The sequence below is a fragment of the Pelmatolapia mariae genome, linkage group LG9 (genome assembly GCF_036321145.2).
Source record: "Pelmatolapia mariae isolate MD_Pm_ZW linkage group LG9, Pm_UMD_F_2, whole genome shotgun sequence".
NCBI classification, from domain to species: Eukaryota; Metazoa; Chordata; class Actinopteri; order Cichliformes; family Cichlidae; genus Pelmatolapia; species Pelmatolapia mariae.
The window spans coordinates 11,299,614-11,322,591 of record NC_086235.1 but is presented as its reverse complement, the minus strand read 5'-3'; the positions used below and the strand labels follow the sequence as shown (position 1 = coordinate 11,322,591).

General features: G+C 38.2%; 1 protein-coding gene across 1 annotated transcript in view; it reads right to left on the bottom strand.

The window, feature by feature from the left end:
- LOC134634208 (cadherin-12-like) overlaps positions 1 to 18,794 on the bottom strand; it is a 100,864-nt gene extending 82,070 nt beyond the window's left edge. Inside the window, exon 1 of the mRNA XM_063483265.1 lies at positions 18,357 to 18,794. The gene's annotated coding sequence lies outside the window, so the exon portion shown is untranslated. The remainder of the gene's footprint in view (positions 1 to 18,356) is intronic.
- Positions 18,795 to 22,978: the final 4,184 nt, after the last annotated feature.

Genomic DNA, 22,978 nt, shown 5'->3' with positions numbered 1-22,978 from the left:
TTCCACCAGAATGATGCTTCTGGCACAGCATGTGCACTAGAATTGAGATGTGGTTTTTCCCTTCCCATTCTACCTTTGTTACACATAAATTTTACTTTCAGTGAATAGAGACTGCTTATCAGGTTGACATATTGTAAAAGATGTCACTAATTGAACCAAAATAAAGCTTTTTGGTTAGATGCTGACACATTTTTGCCTGTACTTTCAGGAAAAGCGATAAAAGTAGTGAGGAAATGTGCAAGGATGCCTAAATAGCGGAATATGACACTGAACTAAATGATGACATGGAGCAGTCAGTAGGTGAGGAATGGATGGCAGTTGTCTTTGGTGATGCAGATAATTTTGAATCTAATCAAATTATAATTTGGGGACTTTACTTTTACATAAAACATGCATTTCTTAGCGGATATGCTGCATTTATCATTTGGACTTAGATGGAAGCTTTTCAGAGGTTTGCCTACTTTGATTGCACATGGAATGAGGAAACAGACACACACACAAACACGCAGTGTGGTGGCACAGACATCCCGGATACACTGATATGGATTGGTGGCAGTGAAAATCTTCATCATTCCTGCCTTCCTTCTTGTGCCATCATCAATTTTCCCTGCATGGATATGGTCCTGAGTGACACCTGGGAAGTTGCTTTCCCCTATCTCCCCTCTTCTGCAGCACTGTAAATACTTCCACAGCGTAGGAGCTGAACGTGCCTGTCCTTCTGTAACTTTAAACCCACATGTTTGAGGTCTGATACCAATAATCTACCTCTGCACGCTGCTGCTTTGGCATTGCCACTCAATTGTACTCTACTGACGTGGTCAGGGATACTCATGGCCTTTTACTATCATTTTCGTTTCATTAGAAGCTGTGGAATATCAGAGTCCATATCATTCATTTCTTCACTCAATTTCTGTTTGAGTTTATCTAAAATGAAACACATCTGCCTCTCACAATTCGAAATTACAAAACTAATCTGGAAGAAGAAAATGCTGTCCAGTCCATTCTATTTATTTTTCTTTCTCATATCATTCTAGCAGGATTTTTCCTGCATACCAAAAGAAAAGTTTGTTTGTACAGAAAAAAATAGAACATTTTAGCCTGATGTTTAGGGAAAAAAGAGCTGTACTTATTTAAGATGAACCTGGAAGAAAAACATAAAAACTGAATAAAAGGTTTACACTCTGTGGGTAATGAAATCCCACAGTCTTCTACTCCCCTGTTGCAGATTTAAAGGCTTAGGATGTTTAAATGAGACAGGGAATTTTATTCTCTTGACAATCTTTCCTGTTAACAAGCAGAGTTTCAGAAAACTGAGTTCAGTGGAAGCCTTTTTGGTTTTGTTGTGAAATTCTAAACAATTTTAATCTCCTCAAAGCTGTCAAAAATGGGGAATTTCCAATACAGCGGGAAAATTTCCTGAAAAAACCCACAAAAATAAAAATGAGAATCAAAGAACTGAGTACTGCTGACGCTGTGGGTGCCATCAGTGCTTGTTGAAGTGCCTGTTAAGAGGCTGGTGAGTGCAAGAAGGCTCTCCAGATGAGGTTAATTATACACTTTTGTAGTCTTTGCTGACAAATTGTACTGTCTGTGTATTAATGTAAAGGGGATTTAATGTTTCAGTTAAAATGTTGTTATTTTCCACTAATTCACAACAGCTTAGAAAGAGGTAAAACGATCAAGGGTCAGACAAATGCACAGGAACAAAAACCTGTGCAAAAAATACTGCTAGGTAATTAATGTACGCCCACTCCTACACCGATGGAAGTGGAATCGTTTTTTTAAATCAAAAATGCTAAATTGTAGAAACACTGTAGTGAGTGACAGATAATTGTGTTTTTTGTGTATTTCGGAATTGCACTTTTACATCTGACTCTGTGTGAATTCATTTCTTATTTATTCTCCCAGTAATTTTGTGACACAGACTGGTTTACTTTATTCTTGAATGGGCACAATGATATGATTATAGAAATTCCAAATCTTAATCGTCTGGTATTAATGCTTTGCTGTAATGTGGGTGTTTGAACAAAGGGATGAAGTACTGACAGCATCTTAGAGCGCTTATCTGCCTCTACTATTCAAAACATAAAATTACTTAAAACAACCATAACGCTTTAGTCCTTAAGCTTGGCTACTGCTAAAACGCCAAGTTTTCTGACATGCAATCTGAATGCAGTATAAGTAATTTTAACACATTATGTAACTTTGACTTTTAACTAAACACAGATGTTGCGTTATACTTTTATTGAGACTTTGGCAGGTTTAAATTATGCAGGAATACCTCGTCTATTCTGTTTTTGTATTTTTTTTAACCCACATGTCAACTCAGTTTTTAAACTGACTGCTAGTTTTTATTTGAGGAGATACAGTAGTCTTGTTTTTCCTATCCTTCAGCATTCTGTCATGCTGATTTCCCTTTTTTTCCCCCCCATCCCAGTATCATGATGGATAGAAGCAGAGCCACACAGCTTGTATTGTTCTGGGTAGATCTGAAACCAGATGAAGAGTCCGAAAGATTGCTAAATACAGCATACAGTACAGCATTAGCACTGAATGCATAGTTAATAATTGATTTTGAACATTTTATAATGATCATCAAATACCTGCACTCACTTCTTTCTTGCAGTCAACTCTATATGAAACTTGGGTTATGTGACCTACCAAAACAACATGTAGAAACACTGAATAAAACAATACCTCTTAAAAGTTAGCAATTAGAGTATAATGAGAAAATGCTATCGCAGAGAGGTTGTTTTTTAAATTATTTATGCGCTCAAATGGATTCAGTTGTCTACAGCAAATAGATAAACATCGGCTTGAGGTCACATATATGACTGTTATTATTACCACAGAAGTACCACAGAAATTCTGCAGAACTCTATAGAAAACCCAGTTGAATATGTAAGTAGAAACCCCCTTTTTTTTTATTTTTTTTTATTTGCATGCCCCATCTAATGAATTTGAAATACCAGCATGTATTATCAAATAAGCAATAATTATTTAAGATATGACCTTTGTGACAACAAGGAGTAATGAAAATGATGTCCCAACTAAAAGAGCACAGGAAAGAGCACGCACAAAGTGAACAGTCTCTTCTTGGCTGTAGCTCAGGCGGTAGAGCAGGTCATCTACTGATCGGAAGGTTGGTGGTTCGATTCCTGGCTTCCCCTAGTCTGCATGCCAAATATCCTTGGGCAAGATACTAACCCCAAATTGCTCTCCGATGCATCCATCGGAGTATGAATGTGTGTGAATGTTACTTAGAAAGCACTTAGAACAATGTGCTTGTGCGAATGTGGTGTGAATGGGTGAATGCACAAGTTGTGTAAAGCGCTTTGAGTGCTCAGATGAGTAGAAAAGCGCTATATAAGAACCAGTCCATTTACCATTTACCATTTACCACATTTTGACAGATTTAAATATGAGGCAAAACCGCAGGTACTTCTATTGTTGGCCTACATCTGTTGAAACAAGTGATAACGAAGATGCAGTGTGACTGCAGGGAGTCCGCTACTGTTCTGGCACACTGAGCAGCACATTAACATTTAGATTTATTATGCAGAACCGTTGTATACATAGGTTCAATGTGTCTCTTAATCAGCCTGTGTGAGAGAAGGACTAAACTATTGATTGGTGTTTCATGGATCGAACACTTGACATTTTATTTTGGGGACTATCAGGACAACCTCCAAGATAAGGAAAAGAGAAGTGATCCTGACCGCATATCCCCATTTAAATGTTCTGAGGTGGTTGCTGTCATTTGAGATCAATGTGGATGCACACCTATTCTTCTTGAGTCATTTAGTGGGACCTGTGATCACAAGACAGATGTGGAGGATATTGCATGTAGTTTTAAAGCTAAATGGTTCGTACTAAACCTGGTATTTCCTGCCCTGTCTGACCCTAATTACTTGGAAGCATTGCCTAAAACATAAAAAGAAAAAGGTTCTTTAAAGCAGGGGGATGTACACCACATCTGTTCCTTGGTCGGGAAAGGTCTGGCATTATGAGCATTAATGAACTGTTAAATTAAAATCATCATCAAAGGCCAATTTCACATGGCGAGCAGGCCGTTTTTATGTAGCTCACCCCTAGTGACCGGTGAACGTTGAATTTCTGAACCCAACCTTGACAGTGAATGCAGCCTGGAGCTTGTTATTTATATTATTTATGTTAGCTTAGTAAGTTATAGTTTTACTCTTGGAGCAATAGTTTCTGTTGTGTGAGTGACTGGACTTGTGCACAGTCAGACTGCTGCATCATTAAAAAAAAAAACATATCAGGAGTCTGATTTGTTGTCCTTTCTTCATGAGCAGTGCCTGTTGTGTATCTGCTGATGTAATTTACACTTTCTTTGTTGTCTTCCTCTTCCTGACAAACTGTCAGAAGAGTAGCCTGCATCACTGCAACAGACTCACCCATACCACACAGTTGGTGATGTTAACTTATGTCGGTTTGTTTGGGGCTCCTGGGAAACTTTTATTGAAAAAATTTTTTATTGAAAGTGTTGTGAAACAATAACATTTTCAGAACTGTAAGACAAGTGGAAGAAGAGAGAAGCTGGTTTAATTTGCATGCAAAAGACAAAGTGTAGTTACTCGCGTTTGCCCAATTGTAGACAGCAAAACTGATTTAAATGAGCTTCATCCTTTTCTGAATCATTAATCGATGAAAAGCATGATTAAAACATGCTGTTCTTAAATGTAAGGTGACACATCTAACTTAGATTGATTAAATAGCTTATATAATCAATGCATCTATATAGCTCATATAGATGTAAGCCCTTTAAGAGAAACATTTAAAATGGAAAAGTAGAATATCAGAAGAATGGAATGGAAGAATATCATATCAGTAACACAGCCAGGTTTATCTCTCCTTTATTGGAGTTATGTCCTTGAAATGAAACCTTGACAAAAAACCCCCCAAAAAAAACAACTCTGCACCTAATTTCATTAACCGTTAGGTTTTGCCAAGTCAGTGAACCTAAAATGATGCAGTTGAACTCTCTGGTCTCCACTATCTGTCAAGGGGGGGACAGGTGTGGGAGTGAATCAACCTTAGACCAGGTTACCATTCTGTGGCCTCCAGTCAACCTCCACTCCTCCTCGGCTCGCTCTATTTTATCCTCTGTTTTAATGGCTCTTTTATTTTCTCTCGCGTGGTGCACATTTTCTGCTCAACCATGCTGCAAAATAAAACTAGAAAGGGAGAGACAAAAGCAAATATTTTTGTCATGGTGTTCTGGGTTATTAGATACAGAATCACATTAAGCTGAGTCTCATTATCAGGGTAAAGATAAACACAAAGAACATTTGGGTTGGAAGTCGCTGATGTATAGTTATGATCATGTCATTGGTTTATGCTAATGGGCTTCTGTGTTTTTCATGTGTGTCCATGTAGCCAAATGGTCATGCTGGTATATATGTATATTAAAGTGTGCGAGTCTGTAACTGAGTGCAGAGTATCTCACTGTTAATGCAAGAAGACACAGAAGAACTGAGCAGTAAACATTTCTTTAGGCTTTGCATTGACTTGCAAGTGTTAGAAACCCAGTAGACCAATCACATCATCCCAAACTAATGGTCCATTATGCACATTTCACACTCTTGAAATTTGGTGTAATAATTATCTAATTAATTAATGAAGATCAAAGAAATGCAAGTAAAAGAGAATGAGTTCAGGGTTTTGCCTTAGGCGGCCCTCGGTGACCACACTATGTGATATAAATGATACGCCTGACGGAATCTCATCTTCCTCCCCTTTAGCAATTTGCACTGCAAGCTATTGATGTTTGCAGCATTGCACCCCGCACTGCAGGGTGATATTACTGTGCCGGCAAAAAGGTCCACTTTAACCTGTAATACCTTTTTGTGCAAATAGAAGAGGGAACAGTTTGTGAGTCAGTGACTTTGAGGTGGCTGTTTGGTGGGATTATCTTTTTGAAACTGTTGTGATCTCATTTATTTGGCATTTCCCCTGCCTGCTGTCGTCTGCCACTGATTACTGAGAAACAATACGAGACACAAAGCTGTCAAAGAGCATTAGGACAGGCAAGGATGATATGCTTTCAGTTAAAACAGAGGTTGTTTTTTCGGGGGGTTTTTTGTATACACAGCACACTTCCAGCTCAGTGTAACTTCACGGCATATAAGCCTGCGCTTGTCTGAAATTGAAAACAGATTTTATAAGTATATATAAAAAAAAAAAAAGCTGCTACATGCATCTTTATTTGACTGATAATCTGTTCCTTTCTCAGTTTTTTTTCCCTCACAGTTTGACTTCCATGTCGCTCCCCTTTCCTGAAATTCCTTTTCAAGCTGTCAAGTTCTCATCTCAAAGCACAGATAATGTAATGGACCCTCAGCTGAGCCTCACTATTATAATAGAGTGGCCTGACCTCACAGGCATTCAGAAAGCTACTTAAGCCCCAGTGTTTTTCAGCACTTAATTAAAGTGACACGAGCCTCATTCCAACAGTGTTTAATCAAAGCATTCTTGAAGGTATGACAGTCTTTATTTCATTGAAGTGGACTGCTCATACTCTTCAGTTTCAATGCAGATGAATGAAGTTTGAAAGGCAGCAGTAGTGTGTCTTGTATGAAATGGTAGAATTACACAGGGACTAAACAAAAATGTAAACTTCAGAGTCAATCTGAGTGCACGCTATTAAAAATGAATTGGCACTGGGATTCAGTTTGTAGTGTTTATTGATTAATATTTAAGAATTCTGAATGCTGTCAAAGAGGCCCCATCAGCATTTGTAATCAAGCATCACAGTTCAACATTATTAGCCTCAAGCAGTGCTGGCATAATCACTCAGCCAGGTAATATTAAAAGGTGGGCTCTTTCAGGGCCTCAAGTGACATAACTGCCTTAATCAAACAGTTATCACGCAAGAGGCCAGAGGGAGAGGGAATAATGAGAAAGCAATATCCTAGATTAAGAATTAGTCTTTTCTGTAATGGCCCTGTCTCACTGGGTCAATGGTGCATAATGGTATGGCATACAAAACTGAAGAAGAAGATTTGAGGTTGCTGCACTAGAGTTTCATGACTCACACTGATGGGAAGAGAACGGGAACATTTTTCCCCCGCAACAAACCAAGTCGAAATAAATAAATAAATAAATAAAGAGTACAGGACTCTGGCTTTTCCTGCTCATAAACAACGCAGTTAGCTTTACCCGATAGTCTGTCTGTGTCACTTTGTTTCCTCTGTTTTGAAGGCTCTTCATGTCCTTAATGGCATTTGTGTGCATCTATGTTTGTTGTTAAATTTGGAAGTTAAGGCTAATTGTCAGCAGTTACTCCTCTATTTAAAAGCAGCAATATTGACTGTTTAATTGCTGCAAAAAGTGTATTTATTGACTTCAGAAAAAGAAATATCTCTGTGCTGGTTTATTTTATAAAGGACTCTTTCAGTATTTAAAATGGTATAATATCTTTTGTCTGTTAAGCAACAGCGCTGGACCTAAAATTCCCTTTGGGAGGAACTTTCTCACTTGCTTTCCTTCTATTGTACTTTATTCTTTGCAAGCTGTATTGAAATATTGAAAAGATGGAGTCTAATGCTGACAATAGCTATAAAAGGTTTATGAATAACTTCACATACCACATTTCATCTCCTCTACATTATTCTGTTCCAGTTAGCAAGTAAACTTTGGGAAGAAAAGGTGTTGGCATGTGCTGAAACTGGAGCAGGTTAATATGAATTCCTTTAAAAACAGAAAAAACCCCTTTGCCAGAAAATACAAACTATTCATCCATCATCCATTGAACTGACGTGAATATAAAACTATTCTATACATAGGTGTTTCAAAGCCATCACTTACTGTAAGCTGTATACCAGGTATGATGTTATGCAACAGGAAGAAGATATTTTTGCGCTTTGCTGGCTGTCGGCTGCAATACACTCAACCTCTACTTCTTCATCTGTAAAGCTAAATACAAATATATAGATAAGCTGCAATGTTTACATGTTTATAATCTATTATTTTAATCACACGTAGCCGATTTCACTGCTTCAGCATGAACAAGAAGTATTTTCTTATTTGGCTATAAATGACTAGAAATTGCATCCATAAAATTCTAAAAACAACAGTATAAGCGGGGGGAAAATTAATCTTCATGTGGATTTTTTTTTCTTCTGTAGAGGAGAAAATTAAGTGTTGATGAGCAGCTACTGTGAGGCATCGTCTGTATAATCTGACAGTGCTATGCGGCTGCTTTTTTTTTTTTTTTTTTTTCCCCAGCTGCTTCAACCATCAAATCATTATTTTCCCAGAGTAACTGTTAATTATGTAATCCCTGTTCGTGTGATAAGATAAGAGATCAGCCATGTGTTTCTTGAATGAGTCACATGTACCAGTTATTTGCCTTTTTTATTTATTTCTTTCACAGTTATCGTGCGTAACGTGTAGAGACATAATCATCACCCGTCACCCAAAAACATCTGCAGAATGTTTTAATTATGTTTCTTTGAGGTGGAAAGTAAATGGCTCTCTGTAGAGTGAAATAAATGGATTAAATTTTTGTACGCAATGTTGCAACACCAGTTTATACAAGGATTACATGGAATTTTATTGTTTTTTTTTCTTTGACTAAATCCAAGTTTACAGCACATATTTTTTTTTATCTTAACCATGGTCACAAACCTTGTCGTATTAGCTTTAAGTCAAAACACGGTGCACCATGCAGTCCTGAGTACTGTGTACTGTGTGTACTTTGACTCTTATTCAATGCAAGCAAAGTGCCACATGACAGAGTGCATTAGTAGTCACATAAAATTAATGAAAATAAGTGCACTGGTCTACAAGTGGGGTCCACATGTCAGGTTAATGTGCAATACTCCAAAAACAACTGAGACTACCACTATTGTTGCACGATAGAAAAACATTTTGGGGAGTAATTCTCACCCTAACTCTTAAAATCACACAGTCTAAAACAGATCATCTCTGCCAGTAAGAAATAGTTCTCTTGAGTCGTGACACTAACATAAGCTGTTGTATTTTTTTTGTTTTTTCTTGGATGCAAGCACACACGAGTGTTGCCAGTCACTTGAATATTGGCAGCAGTAATGAGAACCAAAAATTTAGTTAAATCTTCAATGTCAAATTTCTAGTTGAATTATAACATATTTCAGTTGACTTAATTTCTAAATTAAAGATGTTACTCAAGCCTTCAGATGTTCGTTTAGATACAGTCAATATCCTTAACTGCTTTTCCAACTTTGTGAGCCTGGAGTGTATAAACTGTCCCAGCTGACTAATGGCGAAAGGTGTGCTGCACCTCGGAGTCCATCACAGGGCTAACACAGAGAGACAGACAATGACCAGTTAACCTGACAAACATGTCTTTGGGCTGAGTAAGGAAAGTGGATCACCCAGAGGAGACCTGTGCAGGCAGAAGGAGAACAGGGAGAAGGCCCCAGGTTAAAACCTAGGTCCTTTTTACTGTGAGGCTGCAGTGCTAATGGATAGCGCTATATAAAGAAAATATAGCCTTGCCGGGTGCTTTGTTGTCCTAGTTGGCCCAGTTACTTGTGCAACGCATGAGGTTTTGATAAAGAATACAAATTGTATTTAAAAATGTATGAAGGGAGATTTTTTTTTTTTCATTTAAAAAGAAAAGCAACGCCGTGTGTGTAGCTTAGATTTCCCCTTCATAAATTATATTTTGTAAACACTGTGGACCTTTTGTTACTGCAGGTTATTTGATCAAACATGTAACCAATTTTAAGTTACTAAAACATAGCCAGAGTGATTTATAGCTCTATATAACAAAGATGATAGCTCTGTCAGTCTAGTGAATTGTGCAGACTACCAGAAATGGGGTTCACAGAGGCCTTGCTTGCAGAAGGGTGACTGAGCACATTCTTGTTTATCTTCTACACAATGAAGTCTTGCTCATCAGGAAAACTCAGCAGGCTAGGCCACAGCTGTCAAAGACAGAGGCACCAAGCCTTTGGGGTTTTGTTTTGAATTTTGCTTTGTGTGACTCATTGTTCTGCTCTGTAGAAGTAAACTACAGCAGAACCTGTGGAAGTTTAGGGCACTTCCACTTTGAGGGTAGTTAGAATTGCAAAAGCCACCCATGCTATTTAAACAACGACCACTGATATCCTGCTTTAATAGCACTTTCATATAGATTCAGGTAATTACTTTTGTCCGTAAGTTTTATTTACATCGGACAGAACAGTAAACCACAAAATAATGTCCTTACAGTGTAAGTAGATTTTGCACGTAAACTGCAAGATAGTGTGTTCATTCAGCATTCAGCACCCCTGTGATATTGTAGCCAAGATGGTTTGCATGGGCCTGACACTAGTTTTGACCAGCCAGATCAAGGCAACCTGTCTTTAACTGTCTGTTGCACTGACAATTGTATTTGACTGTTAAAATCCACACTCAGTATTCAGATCCTCTCATTTTCAGATACAGTTCTCTTTTCTTTGAAGCACGCAAGAAGCATATTTCCATCCCCGGTTGAAGGGCCGCCTTTGTGTAATACGTAATATTTCAGTAGTGCTTTTTATTATTTTCTTTTTTTTTTTTTCTAGTGTACTCAACACACTTTCAGAAAAAATACATCCCGCAAACACAAAGAAACTGTCATGTTCCTCTGCCCGTTTCACCGTGTTCAATGGGTTATTTCCAGATGAAACATTGTCACATAAACCTGCCAAATTCTTTTGGCATAATATATTGATTGTAGAGAGGGACTTTCCATGCTAATCTCAAGTATTCCAATCAGCACTTTTGATGTAGGTCACCTCAGTGTCACACTGCTTTTAACTTCCAAGTTTAGCATGAAATTACTTTGAAAGCTTTTCAACTTTAACAATGACTCACGCTTCTTGTTAACATTTTTAAGTACTGAATACAGCTATTACAATATTTTTTTTTTTATTTGAATTGTTGTAAAGTCATTCAAGGGAATAAAAAGAAAGCATAGTTAGTTACACAGAGATAATCTTTGAATTGGTAACTAACTTGACAAACTGTTGGTTTTAATAGCTGGTGATTTGTGCCTCTCCATGTAGTGACATTAACAGTTTATAAATACCGGGACATATCAGGGCACGCTCTTTTTTTAAAAAAAATTCTTTGTCACGTCTTTGAAACCCGTGGCCTCTATTTACAGGTAAACACAATACATTAACCCTCGTGAATCTTCATCCCTCACATCCTCTCCCCGCATACACTGTGTCCTATTCATCACAGGTGCTTGCACACACCAAAGAAAAGTACCATCATGCTGACCTTGAGGAAGTCTCGCTCATAAGAAGACTAACCCAGGCCAAGATCTAGGGTCTGTCAGGATGATTTCTTATTCTATTTAATGGAAGAAGTGCAACACTTTATCACTCCCCAAGTTCATGGTTTATATAAGGCATAAGAGCCAAACCTGTTTGAAATGGTAAGCTGTTAAGTCAAAAACCCTGTATACAAAAAAGACATGTCCTTAAGAGTCACAGTGATTTAAGTGTGTTGGGAATGAATGGGTAATTTCAGATTGGATTGGCGCTCTTCTCAATAGTAAACTAAAAAGCAGACAACAATGTTTGCCTATCTCAGTGACATTTTTCACGGAGGCATTTACTGGAAGATAAGCACGAACGAATACAAAAGAAACAGTTTCTTTGTCCTCAAGACGTCATCAAGGACGACACTTCGGAGTCTTAATTCTTTTCCTCCAAAGATTTTCGATTGGGCTGAAATCTCGTAGTAGGCTAATTTGAACAACAGCTCCTAAATTACAGTGTCGTCAGTTGTTTAATATGAAAGTTTACTAACTTACTTTTTTCTGCAGTTAATTAATCAAAGATTGCCTAAAATGCATGTTTTTGGTCCCATTCAAAAAGCAAACTTTTGCTAACATCAGCATCTTTATGTGCTGCACAAAACTCTAGAAAGCGTGTCTTTAATTCCAAAACCCACCAGTTTTAATTAATCCATAAAAAACAACAACAACAAACTCTACAAAGTTTCATGTCATGTTTCTGCAGACACTGAGTGGAACCTCCATCAGCAATGGTTGACAGGACTAACAGCCTGACTCTAAAATGTACCAATGCTGTGATAACATGAATGAGTGATAATTCAAGTGATTTTTGTGGTTAGCTCCCATATCAAACAGCAGCCTGCCACTGTGCTAGCTCAGCCCCTGTTCTACTTCAGTAAGTTATGATGTAATTTTCCTTTCTACCACAATAATGATAAGAGGAGGAGATACCAGCGGGAGCAACTTCCATGGGTAATTTTATCAAATCACCTTGAACACCTACACCAGCCGTTTTATGCACACAGGACTGAAATTACACCTCAGACATTATAAATCATACAACTGTGTTTATATGCCCTTTTTGTTCTTTTAGTTTGTGGCTCAACTGTAGTTTGGAAGATCTTAGAAATTTCTATACAATATTCTCCAGTGTCAAAGACTTATGAAACATGAATTTGATACTGTGATAGTATTGCTGGACATGGGAAACGGAGTATAAAACACTTCGGCTTCACCAGCTGCATTACTGAAGTCTACTTTCCGGATGATTAGCTTCTTCAAGTGTTTTAAGCAAAATGTATTTGCTGAGGGTACTTCATGGAAAAGTAGTGTTTGCTGCACTTAGATATTGTCGTTGAAGGAGCTAATTTCATTTTAATTAAATACGAAAGAGTTATGATTAATAAAGTAACAATTTTATGTGGCATGTAGTAGAAGAATTAATTAATTGCAAAGTTTTCTTGAAAACTGGAAAAGGAGGCATTGCCGATAATATATACCAGACAACAACACATTCATCTCCTTAAATCAAAATTAAGCTCGTATTTAGCATTAATAACATTGACCATGTGGCCTCATTATATACTATACTAAGTAATGAGCATTAAAGAGAGACAAATATGTTTTTGAGCTAAATGTGTATGACTGATAAAATGGTGATGCTAATTGAATGAAAAGTGGCAATTAAAAATAACCCAACATACCATCAGGTTTTTGTGTTGTTTTAAATCAGCCTTTTTACAAGTTGTGACCAAAACTGCAACCAAATGAATAAAATAAATAAAGCAATACATAAATGAATAAATGTTAATGCCCCTAGTTGCCATCTTGGGTGGTAGTCTGTGAAAACCCTGCCATTTTAAAATCTGTGCTAATCAAAACTCATCACTCTTGTTATTTTTTTGCTAATGCTCAGCTTAGGAGTGTTCAGATGTGATGCAGTCATTCAGTTTTCCACTGCTTCAGGTGCACCACCAGACTGTATTCTTTCTCTCCATATCCTCTTACAGCCGGGTTCGTAATGGTTGCAGATGGCTAGGAGGTCCCTCGACTTCCTCGGCTCATCTCTTATGCTTTCATTACCTCAGCTCTGAGCACTCCATCTTTGGCATTATTGAAGCTAAAGCCAATGGCTTGACTTGGCTTGGGACCACGGGCCTTTAAAACACTAATGCCTGCTTCAGGATGCTCTGTAGGGGAAAAGTCCCACGCTTTGTAAGAGCCCCCTATGCCGTGTGTGCCTTGCAACTCTGTGTCACGTTTTATTTTTTGTCTGGCCTGGGGATGTCACTGTATTTGTATCTCAGTGGTCATCTTATCATCACCGACGGATTAAGTGACGGATTGCCAACATAGAAACGATTCCCAGTGTTTTCTGAAGAGCCGGACTCAAATAAAAATAAACTTGTGATAATTTTATTGACCCCTTAAAGCCAAGGGGTTGCAGTCATCTGCGAGATTTAATCAGTTCACCAGAATAGAGTATTCCATATCTGCCTTCCTCTTTCCTGCAGGACTTCCACAGCCCTGTTCAGCCCCTATAATGAAAGGCCCCCCAGCACCCTCTCTAAAAATCATTACAATCTCCCTCTACCTCTAGGGTCAGTAAACTAATAGTCATTCACCTGTGTGACAGGAAATCTTTCCCACGTCCCCCCCTGGGGCGAGCGAGGTTGTGTTTAAGGTTATAAAGTCGAGTCCAGCCAGAGATGACTGTTTATTGTTTGGACGACTCCTGGTGATTAAATGTTTGTCAGATCGAAAGTATTTCATCACAAATGCAGAGGATGGAGATTACATATATAACCTGCTAATTGCCTGTCTGACCAAGACTGAAAACAGTGCAACCCGTTATTCAGTGCTCTTCGAATATGGAGACACAACAAAGAACAACTTTTATAAATGGTGGCGTAAAAGCGTTGGCACAAAAACACCCTCAATCATCCGCTTGTACTTGTGCCTGTGCTTTGCCTCTGGTGATTTTTATAACCACAACTGTTTCTGCCCACTGTTGGCTGAGAATCTGTGGTGGATTTCTCAAAGGGATGGCACAAATACATTCAAAGACGCAAAGGCCCAGGGGCCTCTTTGGGATATTTAAAGACTTTGCACTGCAATGTTAAAATCATTTATGAAAGAAAGTTCATAAAGCAATCGAACAAAAGAAAACTGTTGTCATTTTCCTTGATGCTTCCAACTGTGGCCATTCTAAGATAAGCCACAGCAGTGCTCAGATATGAGTAATAATCAATGTTGAAACTCGGCACAGTTGAGTCTCAGAGGACCTGCCTCACCTTTTATCTCACACAGAACACCACACTGAGCTCACTGTTTTGTATTTTCGTAGGGCAAAACAGTTGTGTCCTCTATAAATTGTATCGTCAGGTAACTGCATCCTTCCTACTTCTGTTTTCACCATTGCTTCAGACAACAAGCGTATACCACAGGGAAGGTTATATTCGTTTTCCTTCCAGAAGGAGAAAAAATATATATAAAAGAAGAAACACCAGCTTCAGACGGCTGCAGAAACTGTGAGGTTTTACCTCTGCTGGGTATTAATACCACAGAGAGGAAGAAACGACACATCTCAAAAACTGACAAACGAGCAGAGACAAATCTATATAAATAATTACTAAGTAGAGTGAAGAGGAGTTGCCCATCATTCAGAGCAGAAGCGTGCGCAATATCTCCTAGAGATTGAGAGTCATCCATCACTGCAAGACTTTAATTTGAGATGTTTAGGACTCTTGCTGATGAGAGCCTGGTCTTAGAGGTCTGCAGGGTTCTTAGTTGAGAGCGGCTTGCGGGAGGGGGTGTGGGTGGATGAGGGCAAGAAATCACTGCCTTACACAAAGCGCATTTATGCAAGTACAATAGAGACTGCAGACAGAACAACCGAATCCACTGTCTGATTAGCATTCAGATGCTTTAATCGATGGAGGCAAGTTTCTGACAGATGGCTTATTACATCTTAGGGTGCTACAGAAATGAACACAGACACACTTTAGTTGTCACACACATACACACACTCGGACACACCTCATTTAGAGTGGAATGATGTCAAAATGAGTCCGTTGAGTGAGGGCGGAGATTGAAGAGCCCAAGGTAAAGAGAGTCTGGGGACTTCAAATAATCTCAAGTATTGATTCCGTTTAAGCCCAAGGCTCTTGATGGACACTTACTTCAAAATGCAGTGATAGGTAGCATATCTGTATGACTGATCACCGTAGTTCTGCTTACCGTAAAGGCTGCAGACTCTCCATAAATAACAGCTCAGCCCTAATCAAACAGAGCAGTGGATCCTAACGTATGATGACAGCTTTGTAGACCTAATGCTGTAATTTACCACAAAGCACTCAGGGTTGCCATTAAATTTACATGGACACAGTGCAGAGAAAGGCATCAGGAGCTGCTTGGCTTTACATTCTCCTGGGCTCATGGTCTCATACGGACAGCTGACAAATTAAAGGAAAAACCTGAATGACTGACCCTTAGAGTGAGTAGTTAGAGGTATTTTGCTGGTGTGGTTTGGATCCACTTTATCCCTTTAGAGTTAGCAAATCAATACAAAGTTGTTCTGAGTGGTCACCTTTGTTCTGTACTGAAACATGTCTACCCTGATGTGAGCAGTCAAGACTCAGAGCACCAGGATGAAGATGCTCTTATTCACAGAGAATGAAAAGTCAGTGAAAGGTTTGGATTGTGGTTCTTACACTATCCTCCTCATAGACGCCAGATCTCAGCAGTACTAAATACCTGTGCAATATTTAGACCACTCAGTGCATTTAATGCAGACGATAACAAATGTTGTCATCAAAACTCTAAAGAATACATGTTCAAAAGTTGGTGTCCCATGCCTCCTTTTGAGTTACAGAGACTTGGTGAATAAAAAAAAAAATCAGAGTGAGGCTTACTAAGTCACTTGATGTCCTTTCATTTGTCACCCATCTATCAGGGCATTTAGGAAACTAATCATATGCATTATTCTGGACATTCCACATTTACATTTACAACAAGTAGAACAAAGTGCTAATATCTTTTTTCATAGTGATTTGAGCTAAATTAATTCTAAATCCCAAGAAGTAATCAAACATAATTGTCAGTTGTTGTGATTAGAAGAGGTAGTTAAAAAAACAAGACATGCTCATCATAATTTTGTTGGTCATTGAGACCTGATTAAATCCATGTAAATAGAAGGCAGTGTGGTACATGAAACAGGGGGATCTGAAATCTGCAAGGATGCTGCTTATTCCCGTTGCAGACAAATTTCACGTATGTGGGGCAATGCTGAAAATCTAAAACAAAATATACAAACCTGACATTGTTTTATTCTTTAAAAAAAAAGTTGTTCATTTATTTCTTATAGATTGCCTCTCGTTTGGAAAGTGTTTCCTTCCACCTCACGCTGTCTCCAAACTGGCTAAAATAATTGTCCTAATATGCACCTGAGTCAGCAAATATCACTGTCATCACTTAATATACCATAAGTATACTGCATGCCTCTTCATTTATCCCCTCTAATGCAGTTATAATACCTGAGTGGTTGGTGGCTGCATGCCCTGAATGCTCATTTTCTGCACAGTAGCCTCTGTGTACTCAGAGGGTCCAGCTCCTCTTTTTCCTCTGGAAGTGGACTCCTTGGAGCGTAATTTGATTATTCCAAAGCAGGTGTTTTCAGCTGAATGCTGATAAGAAGACTCAGCTCCTCTGACACTAAAGTGAGTTACATTAGACGTGCTTAAAGTAGAGGAAGGCAAGAGACTTTTTTGTTAAATCTAATCTGTAAGTAAAGATGGGATTGACTTTGAAAAGCTGTGCTTGAATTCAAAAGGTATCGCTTTAGACTGAAATGATGTTACACATAGAGAGATTGGGAAGTTGGTGATCTTAATTATTCCTAGCGCAATAATAATGACGCACATTGCTTCAGAAGTCCGGTAAGTCCATTGTGTCTGTGTCTGTCCACTGCATGATCTCGTCTGAGAAATGCAAATTTGATGCAATTACAAATCACAGTGGAATTACCGATGTAATGATCAGATGTATATATTTAATGCAAATGTCTCAGCATTGCTGAAGGGTACATTTCCATATTTTGTGGCCTTAGATTTCCCTTCTAGCTCATCCAAATAAGCATCTGTTATGCGAAATGGGGGCAAGGTTGCATCTGTGATCCCATGTTTCTCAGCAAATCAGATTCTGTCAAGCCTATCTGATATCCTCTTAGATTGTTCTCCCTAATCCCTTTCCACACCACAAGAATGGCCTTACCAACTAATAATGTTGCAGATATACACTATTCAAACAAAAAGAATAATCTCAAGCCTGTGATTGAGCCATGAGACCTTGTGTGCTCTTACTCTCAGCTAAATATGTTGATATTAGTGCTAATTTGAAGCTATTAATTTGAATATTTTACCATAGTTTTATTTTTAAGAAAGAAAACATGGTCATGTTCATGTTTTTTTTTTTTTTTTTTTTTTTTTTTTTTTTTTTTTTGGTATTTTGGAGTCACAAGGAAAACTTGCCAAAGCCACTTGACACACCATGGTGTGTTAATCAGTGTTGAGCACCCTCCAGTACACAGAGTTGAAAAGCTTCACAGTCTTTTGTATGTAGACGAGCTGAAATAACTGAGACCTACAAACGGGGTTAGCACATTCAGAGTGAAGTGTTCCCTGACATGTGTCTAATTGACACTCACTGAATTCTCATTTAATTCTGGGAGACGTGACAGAGAGTGCAAGAGGCAGACAACTAAATGTCTGCCGTCGTCAGACTTAAACGGCATTACAACACTGTCAAGGGCACTGCCGATCCAAATTTCATCCCACTTAACCAGCTTTTGCAAAGAAGAGTCTCAACTGTGTGTCTCAAAGAAACAATGATAGTGACTTAATCGAATAAAGCTCCGTCTATTCTGTGAAGCTCTGTCAACAAGCTGTAAAACGAGTCTCAACTAAACCAAGTAGCTGCAGAGTTGCTGGAAATCAGTTTAAATTATATGGAGGCGAAAACTAGGATGTGAAATGCATAGAGGCAGAGTGAAAATATCTGAAGGAGAACATGCACTTACCTTTAGTGGTAACTTTAGAGCGGAGTCGTAGCCAGCTTAATCCAAATTCTCACTGAATCAAACTGTCCTCCCACCTTTATGCAAGAGCAAGCTCTATCCTTCTCCTCCTTTTAATTCCCTCTCTCACCCTGCCTTCCTCCTTGGTGCCTTTCTTTCATTATCCCGCTCTCTGTGTACACTTTGAGCCCACGCTGGATCAGAACAGATGCTTATGAGTGAACGCACTACGCGAGGTACTGAGACAGCAGCTTTGGAATAGCTGGAGAATTACACAGGAGCAGTAGCAAAGCCGAGTGTGTCCGTACCGTTGCACAGTGACGACTGAGGGAGGGCGAACGAGTCGGTGAGCAGTGAAGTGAGAGAAGAAGCTCGTGTGCGAGTCTGTGTGTGCGTGTATTGGAGAGTGAGAGAGGAAGTGTGTGGAAGAGTGAGAGAGCGAGGGAAAGAGACAGGGACAGCGTTTGTGAGCGCTGCTGGCTTCAGTGGCGAGCAACGGTCGTGATTGCATTGGTGCAAGACAGTAGAGCAACACCTCTCTTCAAAACCCTTTACCCTCCCCATCAGGTCCCCTGAGTACCGGGGATCTTCATCATCAAGCAGATTAAACCGACTAGTAAGCACCCCACCCCCAAACACACACACACACACACACACACAGGCAATGATGCGTGCTGTGGTCCCTGGGGATATTCTAATCAGAAAGACGGTTGGAGATGCTTCCTTTGTCCAGAGCTCATGTGGATGTTGAGCATTTAAAGTTCAACTGAAATGAGATGACTTATTTGTGTTTGCAAACAGAAGTGAGTTAATCATTTCTTTAAAAAGAAGATTCACGTAGATCTGTGTGTGTTTTGGTTTTCTGAAGTTGTTGGGACTGTTGGTCAGTGCTTTGAAGAGAATAGTGTTGGGTGGGGCCATTATCCTGGACTGAGTGGCAGCTGAACCAGCCAGATGGAGGTGTAGTGTAAATAAACTTACTCTTTTTACTGGGACTCACAAGCTAAAACTGAAATTTGCCAAATCACCAAAACTGCATTTGATGGGGGGGAAAAGAAAGTCTTCGTTATTATTGTTTTTGCACTTCCAACATGAAATCTAGCGTTGTTCATATATAGCAATGATGTAGCCTTCTGCAAATCCTTAAATGGACAGATATTAGCTGCAATTAAAAGGTGACACTCCAAATTCTTTTTTTTTTTCATAATTATGTTTATTTATCAAGCTGGTTTTTGCAGTGTATAGAAAAATGGGAACAATTTATACATTTTTATTTTATTAGAAAAGAATCCTTTTTTACAGCAGTAAAAATAAATGTAATTATGTAATTACACATAAATACCTTAAAAAAGTGGAATGGTATATAAAGAAACTAAATACAGTATGACAAATCAAATGTTAAATCTCTCTATATAAAACAAGCATGTCAAAATCAGGAAACTGAGTAAAAACTGCAACTATTAGATGGTATTAAGTGGCTCAGTATATCACTGTAAAGTATAGTAGACTTTGTAGTTCAAAAAAGTGTTGCAATGAAATAAAAACTACAAAATTAAAGCAATGAGTTGACAGAACTATTGGGCTCTATTAACTAAATTTGTTTTTCTTTTCTTTGCACCACCAGACCCTGATTATATATGACTAGTAAATGTAATGCCATGGCAACATGTTAAGCTTTGTAGAACAAAGCACCATTATGGTGGTCTCCATTTTCATGTCTGAGCTAGTAGGCTACCCCCAGAGCTTGTACTGGGTAAGCTAATCAGTATAAGTTTATACTATGCATCAGTGTAAATGTGTGCATCTTCAGGGGTAGATTGTGGACGAAGTTGTGAAATATGTCTTCATGTGGATGCCAGCTTTCAAAAAAAATGCAATAATATACAGTGGTACAGGAAATGCCCGCAGTGAAAATAAGGTGAGGGAATCCAGTCAGAAAAGGAGGCATCAGCTGGTTACTGCTAATAGCCATAACCACTCAAAGAGAAAAAGCTAATAAAGAAACCCAACATCTCCCGCTTCTATTCCCAACAGATATTGCCAAAGAAAAAGAATTACATCATCTAAACATCAAAACTTCACGGATGCCTCTGAAGTATAGCAGTTGTCACTGACGGTGACCTAAATTCTCTTATTTTCATGTGTGCATGATTTTAATGCACTTATGCTTGGCTTTCTTGGCCACGCAGAGCACAGATGTCATCTTGCCTCTCTCAGGCATATTGAAGAGCAACGGCTCACTTTAACCTTTAAAGTTAGACCGAGATATGGTGGGAGAATCAAAGGTGACACACATCACTCTATGGAAAAAGGTTATTCAGGCATTAGCATTTAGTCCTCTCAATATTTCATTTTGAATGTCTTAAAGAGAGACAGGACTCATGGTAAAAGTATATTTCCTTTTCTGTCCATTTCATTGCAATTTTTTAATTACAAACTCTAAAAGTCTGTGCTTTAATTTCAGAAAAACAAAGATTTTTCAGCATATACAAATACCTTCTGAAAGTACAGGATTAAGATCGCCCCCTTTAAGATACCCACGGGTAAAATAAATTCTAAGTCACATTAAAACAGAACATATCTCAACTTAGACACATTGATGGTTTTTCATATAATGTATCACCTGTCTGTAGTTTAGCCTTATATTAGAGAAAGTAATTGCCTTCAAAGTGCAAAATAGTGCTTTACATCAAGACTCCCCTGTTAACTGTAATTAGTCAGTCATCCTGTTTCAATTTCATTTCATTGTTTTTATACAACAATAGGTGGCTATATCAAACTAGGCAGAAGAAAGTAAAATAAAAAAATAAAAATAGTAATAATAAATGACAACAAAGTCTTTGTCTTCCTTTTTACCATATTTTGTATTACTTCCTGAATGGAGAGAACAGTCACAGAAAAAAAGTGTTTTTTAATGTCTTTCTAAAAGGCTAAAGGCTGTGTTTGAATATAGTTATGTAGTATTTTTTTGCACTCAGCACTCCTGGCTGACAACCCTGCTCCCAGATCAACTCTGTCCAGATGGCATGGCATGGCCCTAGAGAACTCCATTTTTAATCCTCTTGGCACAAGCTTTGCAAAGCAAGAGGCTGAACGGATGCTTGGAGTCAGGCGTCAATCAGGGCATTTCAGACTGCTGTATGGGACACAAAAGTGTCCCACAGAAGCATGCATATAAGACAGAGGAAGAGATAAATCCATTGGTGTCATAAAAAAAGTAACTGAATGTGATGATACATTCTTACTGAATAGACGTTCAATATATTATGATGAATAAGGTTAAGGTTTCAACATTGCATTATGCTGTAGATATACAAGAAAGACGATACAAACACTGATTTAATGTTGTTAAATAGGAATTTTATTTCTCTAGATTTTCTTATTGTGTTTCAAAATGAGTAGCTACATATTTACGTATATGAGTTAAATATACCTAAAGGGGAAGAAAAGGATAAATAAAGTTCAGAAAAAATATACAAGCGATGTAAAAATTGAAACATTAAAAAGAATTCAATGATCAGTTTAATGAAAACATCTCTCATAGAAGTTAGTACTCCTTTTGACAAGGTTTGGGCTATTTAGACCACAACAATTTAATAGAAAAGCAGTTCGCAGTACTGCTATGGCAATTAAACATTTTTAAAGACTCAAATAAGATGTGGAAGAAAGCCTCGTCTTGCATTCAACACAAATAAAGACTTAGTTATATTTAAAAAAGAAGATTTCAATAGTGAAATTTCATTCCTTTGTGAACCAAATGGAAACCAAAACCAGACATGAACTTGTGTCATTCCAATAAAGTTAAATTTGTAAAGCTCCTAAAAATGGCAAAATGTGCTTAAAAACCATTTCGTTTGGTGCTCAGGGATTCATAACTTATTATATTGATTTATTCTTTACAAATATTAAATGATGGTGTAGCTATAGTGGACAGTTAAGGGCATGAGATTTATTCATGAACTTTTCTTTGGCCACCAGGTCTGATGTTTCATATTATAATGTTTTTATTTAAAAGCTCATAGATTAACAATGTGGTGTATAAACAAAGGCAGGGTGATATTTCAGATATTTTCAGTAATCTTTTTTTTTTTTTTTTTTTTTGTAGAAATTTGTCCATTTTACTTACAAAATATTTAGATTCATATGTACTTTATTTTCCTGGAGCATGACTAGGATGAAGAGGGTCACATAGAGAGGGATTTGTTGCAGGACAACAAGGACCCAGGTGTAGTTGTTATTAGAGGCTAAGCTAATGGAAACACCAGTCTGCCTCTTGCCGGATCATGAAGCCGAAGAAGAGGCGAGCCTGTCCTGAGGGAGGTCTAGCCCAGAAGTGGGCATCTGGAGCCTTGGTGTGCCTCCCCCACTCTGACTCACTGTATTTACTAGTAGGAGAGAGACAGGCTTTATCCTCAACACAGCACATGTGTAGATACGGATTTCTGTAGTGCATCAATAAAACTGAACCTAAATAACCTGTTTTTTTATTTACCTGTGATAGTGTTCTGTGTAGAAAGAATACTTGATCCAGGCTCCATCTTTGCTCATAGGCTGTGACATTCTCCCTTACAAAGAAACAATGATTAGTTAGTTTAATATATATTCCAGTGAGAAGCTATTTATGA